At 34.7% G+C, this 19,927-nt stretch overlaps 1 long non-coding RNA gene across 1 annotated transcript; it reads left to right on the plus strand.

Annotated features, from left to right (window-relative positions):
* Positions 1–1,904: 1,904 nt before the first annotated feature.
* Positions 1,905–3,518, plus strand: LOC115986408. Its single transcript, XR_004090722.1, has 3 exons — positions 1,905–1,997; positions 3,031–3,087; positions 3,224–3,518. It is a non-coding gene; the product is annotated as an uncharacterized LOC115986408 (long non-coding RNA).
* The last annotated feature ends 16,409 nt before the right edge of the window (positions 3,519–19,927 follow it).

Consider the following 19,927-nt stretch of genomic DNA (forward strand, 5'->3'; position numbering starts at 1 on the left):
TTTATCATTTCTAAATACAATGAATATATAAATTATTGTTGTTAAGTGAACTTTAATTAATACTACCTAGAATACTTTTATTTATTAGTTTAGGACAATTATATGTTTATATTGTAGATTAGATACTATCAATGTAAGATTTGCAAAAGTGTATAATATCACTTTTGCATAAAAATGTATAATGTTCTACATATTTGTTTAGAGACAATGTAATTTTTATACTAAAAATTGTTAAGATCTAAATGAACATTTTTTGAGGTTTAAGATGAACAAATTTTGCTATTATTGTTGGACTTACTATTTTTTACTCCCCATATTTTAGATAAAATTGATTTGTTGTTGGGATTTTTTTTTTTTTAAAAGACCAAAATATTGTTAAGAGAATCATATTTAAACTTATTTAAGCTAGGCTTAAAAATAAATTTAAGGTCAAGGTGTTCAAATTTTTATTAAAGGAGTTAAATAAAAAACATTAAAAAAATATTATATATATAAAAAATAAATTGGCAACTTAGAGGGTTCATTTAAACTCCAATCCTGAACTATACATAATGCCACCGATGACCATAAATTCTTATTAAAATATAACGGTGAGCATACCACAACTTATCATATCATTAATATAGTGTTATTATTTGCCATGTCAACTAATTTTACTTAAATTAATTCTCCACACTCCACCATCATCTTCAAGACTTAAACTCTCCACCACTATCCATATCATCTGTTTGTTGCATATTTTATGTTGTGAGTGTTTGATATGCCTTTCTCATTAGTTGCCACCAGTGAATTGTGGCATCACCAATGACGAGCAGCAAGTACTGAAGGCATCAGCATCACATGACAAAAAATAACAACCTCTAATTATACAATTGTTAAATTGTATACCCAACTGATACATCTAAGGGCAAATCACTTTAGAACACGAAACACAAATTTGTGCAGCTAACCTCAAATTTCTTTACATAAACTGGATAGAGATGATGAGCTAGAGAGTAGAGAGTTAATGTTGTTTTTTATTTTTTATTTTTAATAAGAAGAGTTTTAATGCCTTAATTTTTAATTTCTAGAGAGAAATTATGACTCCCTTGAATGTTTATTTTTACATTTTAGATCTATAAATCAGTGATCCAAAAAATGTAAAAAACACGCATACACTTGGGCATTATGCTTTTATAATTTTTTGGACCACCATTGTTTGGTAAGTTGTCTCAGTCACTCTCAGCTACCGTTAGAAAATACTTTTCCTATTCCAAAACTTCACCAATCCTGCTCATCCAAAATGTGGGTGTCTCTGTCTTGTTTTTCATTCTTTTTGCACGAAGCTCTTTTGTTTTGTTTTGTTATTTTCTCATGGTCCGCTGCTAAAACAATAAAAGGCCTAAAATACTCCCTCAGTCGTACTCAAAAGACACAGACTAACCACCAAAAAAAACAAAAATCTCACTGCTTTAAGCGCACATGGCCATGGGTCCATACCACACAGACCTTTCTATTTTTTATTATATTTTTATAAAGCATCGTTGACCTTTTGTGGAAAATAAAAGACTGATGATCATAGTTATTTTATCCTAGCTAGCTCATTAAGTGCATGCAAAAGTCCTTTAAAAAATGTAAATAGAGTACACCATTCACCAAAATACACAAAAATCTCTCCATCTGGTGAATCATTTTTCAAAATATTTTACATCTAAATATAGATGTTATTGTAGCAACATCTATATCATTTTTTATTAGAATAACTTCTGCCCGGAGCTGGCGTAAACCAACTCTTTTACGCCACCAACAATATAGTGCCACCTCAGCTTTTTAATGAAAAGCCAATACATTCTAATACACTCAATCACAGCTCACATAAACCTTCAATCCTCAATCAAACTACACGATAGTCTCGAACAAACCCCAAATCAGATTCCTCCTCTCCTCTTAGCACCGGAGCTCCACCCCGCCGTTGCACACGTCGTCTCTGGAGCTGGCGCCGCCGCACTGAACTCAAGGTTTGTTCTTTTATGATTTTCTATTTCTCCAATTTTTGGATTTCGTGATTTTGATGGGTTTGGGATAATTTTTTTGGATATCAATCTATTCATATTAGTATAGGTTTGGTTGATTTGGCATGAATTTTGCTGTTTTTTGGTGTTTTCATGAGTTTTGATTGGATTCTTAAGTGGTAGGTTCAAACCCTAAAAAAAATCTGATCGTGATTTTTTTTTTTCCCCAGCTAGTCTGGATTCTTTATGTTAATACTTACTTACATATCATTCATGTTGGGCTGGTTGTGTATGGTTTTTGAAATACTGGAGTAATGTAATGTAATTTAAAGGGAACAAGTTAGTTAGTTAGTTACTAGTGGTAGATTCATTTACTCAGAAACTTACTTTTTTTATTAATTTAATTTTACTGCATTTTCTCAGAATTTTAACGGACCACAATTTGCTGTAGTAGATCTTGGATCCAAATTTCATTTCTGTTCCTTTTTTTTTTTTGTTAATTATTAATTAATTAATTTTGTTAAAAATAACAGATCTTTAGATAATCAGCTATATGGACTCATTTTGCTTAAAATATCTACTGTGTTTTCCTTGTTTTCATTTCTCTGGTGGCAGTGGCTGTAGATCTCTGATTTTTAATTCTATATGATTACACATATGCATTTCTTTGGGTCATGTCTTGTGTAGATCTCTAATACAAGTAGTAATATTTCTTCGTTTACTCTCTACTGTATACCAAATTTGGCTTAGAAAAGAAAGAAAGAAAGACTATCACATTTTGGGGCACTTCAAGTTTGTTCTTTTGGATAAGTAATGGAACTTTATTGATACCAAAAAAATAGTTACCCAAGCATATAGGATGTATACAATTGGGGACATTACAATCAATCGCCCCAAGTACAATAATCAATCAAGTTACAAATTGAACATAAAGAATAACAAGCCACAACTAACATCCAACCCAGGAAGTGTTCACAACTAACATGTTCTGTGTCTTATTCTTAGGAAGTGTTCAAGACTCAAGAGAGCCATTCTACAGCCTGGACCACCTTAAATTTTTGCACTATAGAATGTTCAGGAAGTTATAAAACCTCAAGTAATTGACACATAACTCTCTCTACTCTCTATATACTACACATTGTGCTTGCTATTTGCATATTGCCAATATTTTGGTCATTGATCTTGTTGGGCATACATGCTTACCATATGGTCAAATGTATCTATTATTATAGGTCTCAACCCAAACAAGTTTTGTTGGAAGTAGTGGAGTTGGTAGATATGGAAACGGAGTTGGAGCTGGAAAAGGAATTGGAACTGGTGCTGGAAAAGGAAGAGCTGGAAATTGAGCTAGAAAAGATTGAAGGGTAGTAGCAGTGTTAGTTTTGTAGGACCTTTTATATATTAGGACCTTTGATTGTTTGAACCTTTTATGGTTACTGTTTTGTACATCTGTCCATAAGCTTATTTGATGGTGTTAATGGACAAAAGTAACCTATTTTATGTTGATCTTAGGTAGGACCTTTGGTTAAGCTTATATGATGGTGATATTGGACATAAGTATCCTATTTTTTGTTGGATAATAGTTTACAAAGCCTTTATGTTAACAACTAAGTATTAAAGCAACTCGACTAAATTTATTTATCTTATGTGGTGTTTTTTTTTAACAAGCTATTGAGCAATATGATGGTGATATTGAACAAGCTTATGTGGTGTTATGTTGAACAAGTTGTTGAACAATATTAAGGCAAATCAACTAAATGCCAATTTCCATTGCAAGAAATGCATTTCAATTTCCATTACAATATAATATAATGAGTGGCCATTACAATTGTCATTACATTAAATAGGATAAGAAACTGTCTACTTTTTCAAAACAATTGTCACTACAATCTTTTACAATAACTAAACTACAATTCGCCAATTCTAAATACAAGTCCTTGGCCATTTGCTTTCACATGCCAAACTAATAAGCCTTCTCTAACTGCAGAATTTTAGCTTCCAACTTGTTAGCCTTTCGTACTAATCCTGTGATAATTTGCTTAGCTCTGGTACAAATTTCTCCAATAATCCATTGTACAAAGTTGCAATTTACACTTGTCTGCAATTTTAAAATATGCAAACAATTATCCAAGTTTGATAATCTGACCAAAACTGGGCAACCAACAAGCATTCTATCCTTAGCAAGCATGCCTTATTAGCCATCACTTATCTCTGCGCTGTTATCAACATTATCAATACGCTCTCTATCAACATTAGCAACATGCACTCCTTGCAACTTCAGACAAGCTTGTGTCATATCAGAGCCAATGTAGAATACAAAAAATTTATAAGTCACATAGCCAAATTCCTCACTATTTATGCTACTAAGTTTCAAAATCAACCACATTGTGGAAGTATCCATGCTACTTAGTCTCAAACTCCATGCCAACCGAAAGGTACCCAATTAACCACAGTATCCATGCCTTGAGAGGAATTTTTGTCATCCTATTAAAATAACATCAAAACAAATAGGTGAGCTTAAGTTTTATACAAAGAAAAAGACTATGACTAACAAATTAAAAAATATACAAAACAAGCCTAGAAATATACAATCTACTTGAGGAATATGCATAACAAACCTAGAAATATACATAACAAGCCTAGAATCAGGACAAAAACACTGCTAAGAACAAACATTATAATCAAAATAGGAAATCTTATAAAACAAAATCTTTATTTCCTTGCACTACAAATTTGAACTATTAAGATATAAAATAGAAGGAACCTATCCGAAACTTTTTTTGAGTTCCAACCGCTCTTGCTTCTTCTATGTAAAACGAGCTAGTCAAACAATTATTTCCTTCTTCACGTTCTACGACTGAATGTAGAAGTTTATAAATTATGAGGAAGACAAACCTTGCCATACTTCTAACTTCTTGCTTGGAGGTGTAAACCATCCTGTTGGAATCCACGGACTTTAGCCTAGGAAAAGATGTAAAATTTGTCAAAAAGGATTGATCATTAATTCGTGCTTGCTGGAATAGGTCAATGATGAGAAGTGTGTGTAAGACATATATAAGTAGTTATAGAATAATTGAAATTCTAGATGGATTCAAAACATCCTCTAAGTTGTTCTTTGAAGCCCACATTACCCTTCTGAATTACAGCATTAGATAGCATCTTCTAATGCCATTAGAAAACATCAAACATAGGATTGTTTACCTGGTGAGCATCGTTAACGGGGATATAAAATGTGCTATTATAATGTATTTTAAACTCGTGCTTTTCAGGGTACTTCTCATGTGGAGCTGATGCAAGATATAGAGTGCCACTTAAAGATTCACAAAATCAAGCTTTATATCAGCATAAACCTTTCACATATCTCTGAACTAATTGAGATGGAACTCTAAAATCTGCAATTGGAGAGCTCGTCAATTTATCTGGCTGTTCAAATTCATCATTCACATCAAATCCTAAAGATCCAAAATCTTCAGATGATAATACAGGTTGTATCTTCTTGTCATCAAGGCCAATCATAACAAGATTCTCTAAACTAAGTTTGGCAAGATGATTTACTTTTTCATTTAAGGTAGTAGATAATAGCAAATTCTGTCATTGAGGCTCAGAATTACATGAAACGACACTCTCTTTGTCAGCAAACTCATTTGATACAATCAGACTTTTTTAGGTTTAAATTAACCTACCACTTAAGAATCCAACCAAAACCCATGAAAATACTACAAATAAGAAGCAAAATCCATACTAAATCAACAAAACCCATACCAATATGAATAGATTGATATCCAAAAAATAACCCAAACCCATCAAAATTTCGAAACACAAAGTTTGGGGAAATAACTAATCAAACAATAAAGAGAAATCAGAACAAACCTTGAGGTTAGGTGCGGCGGCGCCATCGGCGGGGTGGAGTTTCGTTCCGGTGGTAAGAGCAAAGGAGTAGATGGAATAGGTCTAGGCATGCTTGATAGAGTCTCTCTTTGATACATGTGTGAGGAATAAAATTATGTGTGATAGGGTGTATGGGTTTTTCATTAAATGTATGACATGGAAAACACTGATTGCTGGTGTAAATCTGGCATTTTACGCCAGCTCCTAACCACATGTTTTCTCAAATTTTTTTTCGTTTGTTTATTCACTCTTCTCTCTCTTACCTCTTCGCTATGTTGTCACTTGTCATTGTTGGATTAGGGCATTATTTTACATTTGGGTGGTGGCAGTGGGGGCAACAGTTATTGTAGCTAGGGTGGGTTGTTGGCGCTGGTGTTGCTAGGCTTGTTTTTGGTGGTTGATCGTGGCTAGGGTTGATTGTCAATGTTTGTCGTGGAAGCAGTTTTGGGGTTGTCATGGAAGCGGTCTTAGGGTTGTCCATGAGGTGGTTTTGCTTTTGTGGTGGTCGTGTTAGCTATTTCAATTTTGTTGGAGGTGGATTTGGTTTTGGGTTTTGGCCAACAATGTGGGTTGTTGCTAGGTTAGAGTTGGTGGTTGCAATGGGTTGGGCCATGGGTTGTAGTTAGTGTGGGTAGAAAATAAATTATTTTAAGAGTAGTGCTTATATTATTACACACATCTATTTCGCACAACCTTAACACAGAGTTTGAACTGAAATTGTGATTTCAAGTGACAATTTCAATTTAACTTGTGTGTGTGTGCATACGTGGGTGTTTTTAGGGGACAAAGCGTAAATTGAAATATTAGTTCACTTTTATTGATTGTAATTTCCCTTGATTGTTACGTATTAGTTCAATAAATACTAATAGTAGCTTTTATAAATTTATGTTACATTAGTTACGGTAGACTAAAAAAAATTTCCAATTGTAATAATTAAAAACAATATTATGAACATTTATTATATAATCATCTTCACACTTTATTATTTATACATAAATTTTAATGAAAAATAAATAAATTATCAACAAAATTGAGATTCTATTATCAAATTTTCTTAACATCTTTTATAGGTAACACAAATTATTTTTCTTCTTCAATCAAAATTCATGCTTCGAAAATATTTCACAAAAGAAACACACAAAAATGTCAAAGTACTAATAAAAACAAATGCTATGTCCACAACTGATTTCAACCCACAAGGACAAAAAGTTATTAAAAGAATTGCCAAAAAAGATAAAAAAAATTATTAAATAATTGTCAAAAATATAAAAAATTGCAAAAAGTAAAAAAGATGTGCAAAAAGCTGTTGTTAATGAGCACCGTAAGGTGCCCATTAACAAAACCCTTCTTTTAATAATAACTATTTAATAATTTGTTGTCATATGCCTCCCTATCCCCCTACTCGAAAAAACTATTCATATCAAATTTAAATAGCTTTCTTTCCCTTATCCCATCTGTACACTTTTCTTTCCAAATTTAAATTGTTTTTATAATAAATCAAATAATAGTCTAAATAGGTTTAAAAATGACACGGATGATTGAAGCCAGCATACATTTATATTTTTCATTTATTATTATTTTTTGTGTTGCCGCTAATTTTTTTGTTTTTATATAAACGTTACCTAATTATATATATATATACATACTATAAAACCTAAATCATTTACTTTTTGTTGACTTCCTTAAAGCTTGTCACATGGGATTTGCTGTTCCCACAATTTTTCACCTCAATAATATTTTAAAAATAAATAATAATAATTAAAAAAAAATCTCTCTCCCAAGTACAAAACTCAATAAAATTACTCTCTTTCTCCTCCAATTTTGAAATTGTTGAACTAAACAAAATAAAACCCGAGTCCCATCTCCTTCTTTTTCTTCTTCAACACCTCTCCATGGTTTCCCCCATGGAAAACACATACACAAGATCCAACAACTATGACCAATCTGTGGTAGACTCACGCAAGAGACAACTCTCTACTTCCACCCATTTGCACAAATGGCTTTGCTTGAAGAGTTTCAAACTCCGACTAGCACCATGAGATTCAATCTCTCTCTGGCCTGATTGAACTACCCAAAACTCCTTTACATTGACAACTAGCAGCTCCTCCATTCCCAAACATGACTTTGGAATTGTAGATGGACTATGACAAAAAAAAAAAAAAAAAAAAAGTAAGTGTCCAAACTTGGTCTAGCCCAGCCGTTGGCTCAAAAGAGAAAACAAGGTGTTGAGGTACAATTTTTTTCACTCATGCCACATATCCCAATCCTATTTAATCACATTTATTTATTCACCACAAAATACCAAAATATCACCCATAAATTATTTTGGGCCTCCATTAATATTTCTCATTCCATTGGTCCACAAATATTTCATATCTCATTATTTACATTGGGTCATGATATAAACTATATCTGACTATAAGCAAAAATTGGTGACGAAATAATTCGTCACCTAATCTATTGAAATTAAAAAATAAAAATAAATAAATAAATAAAAAAAAACAATTGGTGACGAAAAACTACTTCACCTAATCTATTGATATTGGAAAAAAATACATTTGGTGAAGAAATATTTCGTCACTGAAAGTAAGGTTTAGTGACGAAAACATTAGGTGACGAAAAACTTTCATCACCTATTGTTAGGTTCTAAAGACTTAGGATTTTATGTATTTAGAACTCTAATTTGTATTATTGGCAAACCATGATCAAAACAATGTGTTTAGAAGTGTTTTAGTCTTGCTCAAAGTTGTGCATTTATGTAAAGTTGGAATCGAGCTTAATGCAGAAAAGATTAATGCATTTTGGCCTGGCTCGATCGATCGAAGCTCGGGCAAAATGTTTTTTCTGCAGAATTTCCAACTCAGCCCTAGTTATTTTAAAACATTTTTAGGGTTTCTAATTTGTCCTAAGTATAAAAGGCAAACCCTAACCACGTTTTAGTGTTGCTCATATTGCGGTTTGTGTAAATCTCTTGTGAGATCTAGAGGAGCTTTCCTTTACACAAACTTAGGGTTTTCAAGGAGAAGATTTATCTACACCTTGATGATCAACTCAGTTGCTGCCATTGAAACTTAAAGAAAACACAAGCGGGTATGCTTGTATCTGGTGGTGAATCCAAGAAAGAAGGAGTCCGTGGATTTGGAGCTTGCACGTGGTCGTGTCAGTAAGTTCTACTGGTTGGTAGTAATAAGAAGTCGAGCGTGGGGCCTTGTAAGTCTTATTGTATGAACTTCGATTCTTTCAAGATAGTGGATTCAAGTTTACCTTGAGGATAGCTAGGTTAAATCCTCCCCAGGTTTTTACCGATTCTGTTTCCTAGGTGATCATATCTTGTGTTATTTATTTTCCGCTACTTTGCATGATTTGATCTTTGTTATTGTGATAACCTAGACTTGTTAAATTGGACTAAGTAACAACTTGGCTAATTACTTAGGTTAAATCAATTGTTTTTAAGGGGTCTAAAAACTAACAAGTAGTATCAGAGCAGGTTGCTCTTTTGTTGTTGATCTTTTGATCACTGAGCTGATCCTTGACCCCTTTGTTATGGATTCTTGGAAATTCTTTTTTCTTATTCATCAACTTGCTTACTCTGTGTATTTGTCACTTATTGAGTTTGTTAAATCTTTTCTTGGACGTCCTAGTCTTATCATATGTGGTAATAATTATTTGTGTTATACTGCCTTAACCGCCTTAAAAGCATGTGATTCTTGTCTTTGGTATTTGGATAGTGGTTGTTCCAGGCATATGACAGGAAACAAAGGATTATTCAAGACCCTCTTTGAAGGAAAGATTGGGACAGTCACTTTTGGAGATGGAAGCAAATCTGTCATCAGAGGCATTGGAACTGTGGACATCCCAGGGTTACCAGTCTTTGAAGATGTTTGGTATGTTGATGGACTGAAGGCAAATTTACTCAGCATCAGTCAGATTTGCGACAATGGACTGAATGTTCTCTTCACTAAGTATGAATGTGAGATACTTGATGAAGGAGGTGACTGTATGTGTGTTGGTGTAAGGACAGCGGACAACTATTATGGATTAACACCAAGCATAAGCAACATGTGTTTTAGTGCAAAGATTGATCAAGTTGATTTGTGGCATCAACGATTGGGGCATGCAAGTCATAAGCAGTTAGAAAAGACTTCCAAATGTGATGCTATTGTTGGTTTACCTAAGTTTGAGAAGATAGATAAGTGCATATGTGGACCATGTCAGATAGGTAAGCAGATAAAATCTAAACATCCATTTGTGGCTAGTGTTCAAACTTCAAGACCTCTGGAGTTACTGCACATTGATCTTATGGGTCCTGCTCGAGTTCAGAGTTTAGAAGGAAAGAAGTATATTCTAGTGGTTGTGGATGACTTTACCAGATATACTTGGGTTGTGCTTTTGAAAGATAAAGCTGAGGCTCCTGAGAAGATGATACATCTGTGTAAGAAATTGCAGGTTGAAAAAGATATTGTGATAGCCAGAATTAGAAGTGACCATGGAAGAGAATTTGAGAATACCAAGCTGGCTACCTTCTGCAATGAACAGGGCACACATCAAGAGTTCTCTTCACCCAAGACACCACAACAAAGTGGAATAGTTGAATGGAAAAATAGGGTCATTCAGGAGATGGCACGTGTCATGCTGCACAATAAAAAATTGCCAAAATCTTTCTGGGGAGAAGCAGTTAACACTGCTTGCCATACACTCAACCGGGTGTATTTCAGACCTGATTCCAAGAAAACTCCTTATGAACTCTAGAGAGGAAAGAAGCCGGTCGTTAAGTATTTTAGGATATTTGGTAGTGATTGTTACATTTTACGTGATAGAGAGAACCTAGAGAAATTTGATGCAAAGAGTGACAAGGAATATTTTCTAGGGTACTCCTCTACTAGTAGAGCATATAGAGTGTATAATCTGAGAACCAAAACTGTCATGGAATCGTCAAATGTTATGATCAATGATGTAGTATGTCCAGAAGCACATTCAGAAAGTACTGCTCCTGTTCAAGATAAGCCTATGGAGGTTAATGACTCACTTCCTGTTGATTATGTTGGGAAATATAGTGATGAGGAGCTAATGGTGTTGAATGATGCAATTTCTTTGCCATCAAGTCCTGAACCATCCACTCCGGTTCATGAGACTCAACAGGTTCAACATGAGTTTAGTCCTTCATCAGAACAGAAAGGTACATCCACATCTCTAGTTAAAGGTCCTTCCTCTAGAGTAAGGCTTAATCATCCCTCCTCAAATATATTGGGAAGTCTGAATGATAACATGAGATTAAGGTCAAAAGCCTTAAGTGTAATTACACACTCATGCTATCTGTCCCAATTTGAACCGAAAAAGGTAGATGAAGCACTTCAAGATGCTGATTGGGTAAACTCTATGCATGAAGAACTTCATCAATTTGTTCGGAAAGATGTATGGGAATTAGTTCCTAGAACAAAGGGTGTAAATGTAATTGGAACTAAATGGATCTTTAAGAACAAGTCAGATGAACATGGCACCGTTATCAGAAATAAATCAAGACTTGTTGCTCAAGGTTACACACAAGTGGAAGGGATTGACTTTGATGAGACATTTGCTCCGGTAGCAAGATTGGAATCTATTAGGATACTGTTGGCTATAGCTAGTCATCTGAACTTCAAGCTATATCAAATGGATGTCAAAAGTGCTTTCTTGAATGGAATGCTGCAAGAAGAAGTATATGTTGAACAACCTAAAGGCTTTGTTGACCCTCACAGACCGGATGATGTGTATAAATTGAAGAGAGCTCTGTATGGTTTGAAACAAGCTCCACGGGCTTGGTATGATAGATTGACTGCATATCTCACTGAGTATGGCTTCAAAAGGGGATTTGCAGACACTACTCTCTTCATAAGAAAGGATAAGAACAGTTTTGTTGTAGCTCAAATTTATGTTGATGATATTGTTTTTGGTGTTACTAATGACTCTCTTGCTCATTCTTTTGCAGATGAAATGAAGGCGATGTTTGAAATGAGTATGGTTGGTGAACTAACTTATTTCTTGGGATTACAGGTGAAGCATACGGACTCAGGGATCTACATCAACCAAGCAAAATATGCAAAGAATCTAGTCAAGAGATTTGGACTGGACAATGCTGCCCATGCTAGAACACCAATGGCCGCCAATGCAAAATTAACAAATGATCCGTCAGGTGAGTCTGTTGATGTTACATTATACAGAAGTATGATTGGATGTCTTTTATATTTGACTACTAGTCGGCCTGATATTGCATTTAGTGTTGGTATTTGTTCTAGATTTCAATCTAATCCTAAAGTTTCACACTTAAATGCTGTCAAAAGAATAATTAAATATGTTGCTGGAACTTATGATTATGGATTATTTTATAGTAAAGAGTCTAATCTATCTCTTGCTGGTTTCTTTGATTCTGATTGGGTTGGTAATGTTGATGATAGAAAAAGCACCACTGGTGGGTGTTTTTATGTTAGAGCTAATCTTGTTGCTTGGATGAGTAAAAAGCAAAATTCTGTGTCATTGTCTACTACCGAGGCAGAATATATTGCTGCTAGAAGTTGTTGCTCACAACTTCTTTGGATGAAAAAGGTTTTAACTGATTATGGGATATCCCAAGATACCATGGTGGTTTACTGTGATAACTCTAATGCTATTGACATATCTAAGAACCCTGTTCAACATTCTAAGACTAAGCATATAGAGATTAGGTATCACTTCATTAGGGATCTTGTTGACAGAAAGATTGTGTGTCTTGAGTATATTCCTACTGAACATCAGAATGCCGACATTTTCACTAAATCTCTTGATAGAAGTAAGTTTGAGACTCTTCGTCAAGTAATTGGTGTGATTATGTGTCCCTGATCTGTCTTGGTCTTCTTGGTCCTTGTGCTTCATTGCTCTACCCTTTGTGACCATTGTTCTTTGGTTGCGTTTTGTTTTTTTATTTTGTTTTCTAGGATTTGCATTGCATAACATTCATGCATTTCATTCTAGGTTTTTTTTTTTTTTTTTTTTTTTTTTTTTTTTTTTTAATAAAAAAAGAAAAAAGGAAGAAAAAGGAAGCAAATTGTATTTTGTACTATTCTTCTTGGTTTTTGAAGAACAAGGTTGGTCAATTTATTTTCACATAACATGTCGTTTGTACCTTGTTTAGCTTTAATGAGCTTACTTATTGCACTTTACTAGTTGAAACTTTATAGTGCATGTTGTGTGGGAAAAATGTTTATGGTTTTTGATTACTCTATCTTAATCTTGAAGTCACATGTCTTTGATTGTCGGACTTGAACTTTTAGAGAAAGGCATAAATAACCATCTCACCACTATTCACTAGCCAATTATGAACACTTTAGTGCATATCATAAGATTTTGTACTCGAGAAAGTGTAGCACATACACAAAAAGAACATAAGGTGAAGCCTCGGTTTAAATTGCTTAATACCTAAAATTGGTGTGTACTATTAAGCCTGATGCCAAAATCACATGACTTAAAATTGGTGTGTATATTATGAGGCATAAATTCAAGAAACTTACATAATTGCAAGCTTATGGTCTAGGAGATGTGGGAGTTATATGATGTAACTCTTTAGGTGATAGTCTCTTTTAAATTCTTTGTGATGAATTTTGTAGACTTTGTGATTGATTGCTATTCACATATCACATCACATGTATCTCAAGTTTTTGCTAGTTGCACACACTACACAAGTTACTCTTTGCTAAACTTTATACATGTTATTGTGTATGTTTATGGTCTGACCAACCATGTTTTGCAAATACTTTGAATTTTGTGCAAAATTAATTTGTTGCTTGAAAATTTATGGAGAATGCAAGAAATTTTATTTTTGGGAAATTTGGGCTTAAAATTCTTGTTTTTGAAAATCACATCATCACATACTCATGCATTTTGTTCTTAAATTTCAATGCTTTGAGTTGATTCTGAATTTTTTTCAAAAAACTGTGTTTTTTCCTCAAATTTAGTGAGCCTCTGCCCATTTCGATCGATCCATTCTATTTTTCGATCGATTGAAATTTTTTAAATTTGTTAGAGAGAGCTTCTGTCTATTTCGATCGATCGAAACTGTTTTTCGATCAACCGAACTCTTTTAAAATTGTTTTGTTAAAGTCTCTGTCTGTTTCAATCGATCGAGGCTGTTTTTCGATCGATCGAAACTCGTGAATCATGTTTTTTTAAAAGTCAGATTGGACTTTTCCAAAGACACTTTTTCAAAACTTTTCAAACTTTCCTCTCTCTCTCTGACTTGGCTAGGCTCCACCAAGGATTTTTTGTCGTTTTCTTCCGAAATTTTTGCAAGATTTTTGTCTTCCAAGGCTGGTAAGTCCTTTTTGCCCTTCCTTTTGCATTTTATTTCATGTTTTCATGCATTTTTCATGCATATTCATTGGGTATTTTCGGCACTTTTCATATTTTGGGGTTTTTGATGATGCAAACCATTTTTGGTGAAATTGATCATTGGTTTTTTGTTCTAGGATGTTATTATCATGATTCTTGTAGTTTAATTTGATCAATTTTGTGGTTTTTGAAAAATTGAAAATTCTAGGGTTTGAAATTGATCCGAATTGGGGATTTTGTTCAAATTGGGTTAAATTGAAGAAATTGGCTTGTTGATTTTATGTATTTGGTCATTAATTTTTGAACTCTATCATGTATAATGATCAATTCGTCAATATCTTTCAAATTGATCAAGTGTTTTTCCAAATTTTGGGGTTTTTGTGTTAATACCTCTATATTCAAGCCAATTTTGTGAATTTGAACTTTTTTTGGACTTAATTTCACTGCATTAGGACATGCATCATGCCATTTAAATTGTTCATGCATCATATAGATTTTTGTTCTATATTTTTTATGTACTAACTTGTAGTCTGCCCTTGGTTTTGTCTTTTTTTGTTTTTGTTCCTTTGCTCTGTGTTTTGGTCCTTATCCTAGCACCATGCCTAGGAAAACTAGAGCCCATAGGACCCCTTCCACTTCCTCTGAGTCTCCCTCTAGGAGTGAGGTGTTTAGGAACGATAAGTGCAGAGAGGCCTTTGATACTTTGAACAGTAAGTGTAAGATTTGGGCTGAGCGTGCTGTAGTTTTAGATGAGCTTGATCCGGCCATTAGGTCTAACTTTGACTCTCGAAATTGGCTGCCTCTTTTAGAGATAGATCATCCACCCCCGACCGCCCTGATTAGAGAGTTCTTCTCGAACCTCTCTTGCCACGTCTATGATTCCAACACCCTTGTTAGGAGTTGGATACGAGGTGTTGAGTTCACCATTACCCCTCGGGTAGTGGTTGAGGCTCTTGGGGTTCCGGTTGTTCGGGAGCCTGACTATCCCTATGATGAGTCACCCTCTTTAGATGTTGTCATGTCATACATCACTGGGTCATCTATCTAGTGAGGTTCTGATCCTTGGATCACGTCCGCTGAGCTTACTGAGACTGCCTATCTTTTCTTTAGGATAGCGTGTCATTCGTTGTAGCCTATTTCTCATTTCTGTACCATCCCTCTAGAGCGATGTGTGTTTTTGTATGATTTTGTTTCTAGTGCGTCGATCAGTTTCCCTCATTTGTTCCTTCGTTCTTTGAACGAGGTTCATAGGAGTTCTATTGTCGGGCATGCGCTTATTCATCCTATTTTCATTCATAGGATTTTGCTCTTTTTAGGTCTAGATGGTTTCCCGTCTGGTGAGCCTGTGCATGTTGTTGCTCCCATAGGTGCCACCTTTCTTAAACAGAGGGCTGCTCACTTGAGAGTTGCTCCTTCGCGTCCTAGGGGTGCGTCATCTAGTGCTGTTCCCCCTCCTCTCTCTTCTACAGGTGCTGATGCTGCTGAGACATCGGGTGCTGCTGCTGATGCTGATGTTCCTCCACCGACTACTTCGGATGATTCAGACATTCGACGTACGTTGGATCATGTCTTGACCGTTCAGGTGGCTCATGGACAGATTTTGGTGGACGTGCTCGATGAGATCTGTGCCTTGCGTGCGGAGTTGGCGCAGTTTAGACCACCTCCCTTTTGATGATGGATTTTGTTTGCCCTTTGGCATTCCGTCACAAAAAGGGGGAGTACTTTGTAGAGTTTTTGTTTTCAGGGGGAGAGTATTTCTTTGGTTGGAGCTTATGGAGTTTAGATTGTATCTAGGTGTTTCACATTGTATTTTACCTTTTTTGCTCTTGCCATGTTTTTTATGGGATATTCATGTTAGGGGGAGTATTTTTTGTTAGTACTTTATATGTTTCTTGTTTCAAACTATTTATTGATTTTTATTTATGTGTTATTCATTGTTATATGTCTTTATTGTGTGTTGTTTGAAATCAAGAATTTAATTTGTTTACTTGTATTGTTTCCACACATGCGGTTATGCATTTTGTTTAGTGTTTCAGGAAATATACAGGTTGATTCAATTGAACTGCTGTCTATACTTGCAACTGATGGATAGTAGTTAGGATTGAATTTGTTTTATGAGCATTATTTTTTTGTAAAGGGCTTTTATTTTGTAAACTTTGAGCTTCTAGTTGTGTTTTGTCATGGATTGTCAAAGGGGGAGTTTGTTAGGTTCTAAAGACTTAGGATTTTATGTATTTAGAACTCTAATTTGTATTATTGGCAAACCATGATTAAAACAATGTGTTTAGAAGTGTTTTAGTCTTACTCAAAGTTGTGCATTTATGTAAAGTTGGAATCGAGCTTAATGCAGAAAAGATTAATGCATTTCGGCCTGGCTCGATCAATCGAAGCTCAGGCAGAATGTTTTTTCTGTAGAATTTCCAACTCAGCCCTAGTTGTTTTAAAACGTTTTTAGGGTTTCTAATTTGTCTTAAGTATAAAAGGCAAACCCTAGCCACATTTTAGTGTTGCTCATATTGCGGTTTGTGTAAATCTCTTGTGAGATCTAGAGGAGCTTTCCTTTACACAAACTTAGGGTTTTCAAGGAGAAGATTTATCTACACCTTGATGATCAACTCAGTTGCTGCCATTGAAGCTTAAAGAAAACATAAGCGGGTGTGCTTGTATCTGGTGGTGAATCCAAGAAAGAAGGAGTCCGTGGATTCGGAGCTTGCACGTGATCGTGTCAGTAAGTTCTACTGGTTGGTAGTAATAAGAAGTCGAGCGTGGGGGCTTGTAAGTCTTATTGTATGAACTTCGATTCTTTCAAGATAGTGGATTCAAGTTTACGTTGAGGATAGTTAGGTCAGTTCCTCCCCAGGTTTTTACCGGTTTGGTTTCCTAGGTGATCATATCTTGTGTTATTTATTTTCCGCTGCTTTGCATGATTTGATCTTTGTTATTGTGATAACCTAGACTTGTTAAATTGGACTAAGTAACAACTTGGCTAATTACCTAGGTTAAATCAATTGTTTTTAAGAGGTCTAAAAACTAACACCTATCATTTTTTATTGGTGACGAAAAAATTTCATCACCTATCTTTTTTTTTGGTGACGAAACATTTTTGTCACCAATACATAAGGTGACGGAGCTTAGATGACGAATGTTGTTTTGTCACCATTTCGTCACCATATGTATTCGTGACGAAATAAGGGCATATTGTGACGAAATGTTTTTGTCATCATAGCCCACTTTTGTTGTAGATCATCATTTAGCTAAGCCCAAAATGGCCTTACGAGCCCAATGCACACATCCTATTCTTTTTAAAACCCAAGACTACTTATCCTTGGCAATATTTCAAAAGTCTATGATTCAAGCCCATGACAATGCTATTTTATCAATGGAATTCAAATCTATAATCAAAAGCAATGGTTTAAACCCGTGATAATTTATTTGTCAAAAGCCCAATTCACATTGGTAATATCAAAAACCCAATTCACATTGACAATGTATCAAAAACTCAATTCTTATTGGCAATATTAAAAACCCAATTCACATGGGGCATAGGCCCATGCGACATGGACCTTTCTATTTTTATTAATAGGAAAGTGGGTGCATGTACAATAATACATGCACCCACTTTCCTGTTGAGTTTTGTACACCGTATGTAATGGTTGTTAACTTCTCAATTGTGGCTTGTGTGGCAGTCCTGATAGTATGGTGTTTCAGTTAGTTGATTTCTAGTTGGGTTGTATTTCGTGTGTATGTGTTATGAAAACTCTTTCTTTTAATAAAATCCGCTCGTTTATACAAGTTCACTTGGTGTAACTTGAAAAAAATTATACCTTTTTAAGACCATAGTCACAGTAGCAACTCCATGATATTTTTTTATGGAGTCAGGGAAAAGACGAATCTTGGGTAAGAGATAAATACTGTAATCTATGAGCTTATTTCAAATTTTTCCATAGGATGGACTAGCATGAAAATAAAGGATGAACTATAATTAAGTTTATTAGACATATTGTTTCTTTATATAATGAACATACTAATTATTGTTGCTAAAATTAAATCTTGAAAATCATTTATCATTTCTGAATACAATGAATATATAAATTATTGTTGTTAAGTGAACTTTAATTAATACTACCTAGAATACTTTTATTTATTAGTTTAGGATAATTATATATTTATATTGTACTATCCGTATAAGATTTGCAAAAAGTGTATTCCACTCCAAAACCAAAATCCAATCTTGATAATTATTGGATTTTGGGATTAGGAAAAAAGCCTACATCTGTATTTTGCATATTCAACTTTCAACTTTTATCCCCCTTTCCACCCATTCATGATTCCACTCCAACCGATTTGCTTCGACACATTTTGTTTTGTTATTGTTACGTGAACTGCTTGGCGTCGTGACGACTAGTCATAGGTCTATTTTGAGTATATTCTACTGACTACTGGATATGAATAAACCGCTAAATTTGTCGCAAGCATAAAAAATATAAATGAGACAAACACAAGCAAAGACTGACCCACGTCCCCAACGCCCAAACGCATGGTGATTGAAATATTCGGATTCTGGATTGGAGGTGGAGCTGGTGGTCATCAGGACTAGCCATAAGGCATGCTTTTATAATTTCTTGGATCTTCATTGTTTGCTAAGTGGTCTCAGGCACTCTTTCTCAGCTACTATAAGACAATACTTTTCCTATTCCAAAACTTCACCAATCTTGCTCATCCAACGTGGGTGTCTCTGTCTTGTTCTTTATTCTTGCCAAACGCTAAAGACAAAGAATAACCACCAAAAAAAAAAAAACTCACTGGTTTAAGCGCACATGGCCATGGGTCCATGCCACATAGACCTTTCTATTTTTTATTATATTTTTATAAAACATTGTTGACCTTCCGTGGAAAATAAAAGAATGTGATGATCATAGCTGTTTTATCCTAGCTAAGCTAATTAAGAACATGCAAAAGTCCTTTAAAAAAATGTAAATAGATAACACCATTCACAAAAAAATAGAGAACACCATTCACAAAAATACATAAAAACCCTCCATCTTTTGAACCATTTTTCAAAATATTTTACAACATGCTACAAATACATCTAAATATAAATGTTACTATAGTTACATCTATATCATTTTTCCCATTTGTTTATTCACTCTTCTCTCTCTCTTACTTCTTCGCTATCACTCCTCAGCTCTCTCATCATTGGTCTGTTGTCACTTGTCATTGTCGTATTTAGGTCATTATTTCATATTTGGGTGGTTAGTAGTGGCGACAATGGTTACTGTGGCTGGGGTGGTTTGTTGGCACTGGTGTTCCTAGGCTTGGTTTTGGTGGTTGGCGTCGTGGCTAGGGTGGATTGTCAGTGTTTGTCATGGCTACGGTGGATTGTTAGTGTTTGTCGTGGCAGCAATTTTGAGGTTGTCATGGTAGTGGCCTTAGGGTTGTCCATGAGGTGGTTTTGGTTTTGTGGTGGTCATGTTACCGGTTTCAGTTTTGTTGGAGATGGATTTGGTTTTGTGTTTTGGCCATCAATGTGTGTTGTTGCTAGGTTAGAGTTGGTGATTGCACTGGGTTAGGCCATGGGTTGTAGTTTGTATGGGTAGAAAATAAATTATTTTAAGAGTATTACATTCATCTATTTCACACAACCATAAAATACAGTTTGAATTGAAATTGTGATTTCAAGTGATAATTTTAATTCAACTTGTTTGTGTGCC

This window comes from Quercus lobata, chromosome 4, assembly GCF_001633185.2.
Source record: "Quercus lobata isolate SW786 chromosome 4, ValleyOak3.0 Primary Assembly, whole genome shotgun sequence".
Lineage (NCBI taxonomy): Eukaryota > Viridiplantae > Streptophyta > Magnoliopsida > Fagales > Fagaceae > Quercus > Quercus lobata.